General features: G+C 40.7%; 1 protein-coding gene across 1 annotated transcript in view; it reads right to left on the reverse strand.

Moving 5' to 3' along the window:
• LOC107692663 (UPF0472 protein C16orf72 homolog) overlaps nt 1-1,279 on the reverse strand; it is a 7,455-nt gene that overhangs the window by 4,175 nt on the left and 2,001 nt on the right. The gene's annotated exons all lie outside the window — the stretch shown is intronic.

Below are 1,279 nucleotides of genomic sequence, written 5' to 3' on the forward strand. Positions count from 1 at the left end.
ACCCAGCCCCTCCTCCTCAGACTTGACGCACACGCAGTTTGCCAGATTGACAACACCAACAGGAACGAGCGCACTTGATGATGAATGAAATACACTGTGTTTTCCGCCAACTGGCAACCAGGGGTGCCAAAATACAATTGGGTAAACTGGCAGTGGGCGGGTTTCACAACCCAAAACAGAGACCGACATTCCGGCCCCGAACACACATTTTCAAAGCAGAATAACTGACTGTAGCATTGTTTTTCAGATAAACAAGTATGTTAACTTAGCATGTTTCTTAAATATCTGCAAACATATGGTATTTTTATGCTTTAGTAGAGTCAAAAGCTTACATACAGCACCTTTAAGGCTAATTCACACCAATGATGACAGCTGTAACAATAACTACAAAGTTATAATTTTAAGTTCTAAAATAATCATTCTAATTTTATGAGAATAGAGAAGACCACAAATAGAACAATAACATGTTGAGGAACGATACCACTGAAATCACTTTCAGAACGATTTTTTTTTTTCTCCAGATGATGAATGAAAAACATTTGCCCATTTAGGATCTACCTGACTTTAAAGAGCTCAAGCAGTTAAAGCTACAGGCGACAACTTAAAAGTGTGCTTATAATAAACAGAATGTTACCGTTGGTCCTGACACTGATATGGTATGTATTGGTGTGGACACTAATAGTTCTTTTTCTTAGGCTACGTCCACACGAAAGCCAGAGCTTTCCCTATCAGATCTTTTTTTTCCCCCTCGTCTCAAGAAATATCTGCGTCCACACGAAACCACAAAACTGACATAAAACGATGTAGTATACATGCCATATCAGTATGTGGCGCTGTAATTCTGCCACAGATACACTAAAAACAGAGAAGACTTGGACTATGCACATAAACCTTGCGCGCGGTATACAAACGAACATGGAACAATACATTTATTAATCTGTGTTAATGTTAGTTAATAAAAAGTCAACCATTCAGTGTTTATGTTTTTGTTGCTGTTACGTGTTAGCGGCGTCTGACTAGGGGCGAGACGTGGGCTGATGACGTCATCGTTTCAGAAAATATACAGATTAGCTGTCCACACGAAAACGCAAGGGCGGCGTTATCAGATTTATCCACTCTGGGGCCCGGTTTCAAAAAATATCGGTTTCACTCACCCAAAACGCCGGATCCGTGTGGACGAAACGCCTACACGATACAAAATGTATGTGTATACAGCTAAACGCGTCTCCGTGTGGACAGGGCCTTAATGTGAATAGGCCTGTTGTGTTTAAAAGCAGGA

This window comes from Sinocyclocheilus anshuiensis, unplaced genomic scaffold, assembly GCF_001515605.1.
Source record: "Sinocyclocheilus anshuiensis isolate Anshui unplaced genomic scaffold, SAMN03320099.WGS_v1.1 scaffold50, whole genome shotgun sequence".
NCBI classification, from domain to species: Eukaryota; Metazoa; Chordata; class Actinopteri; order Cypriniformes; family Cyprinidae; genus Sinocyclocheilus; species Sinocyclocheilus anshuiensis.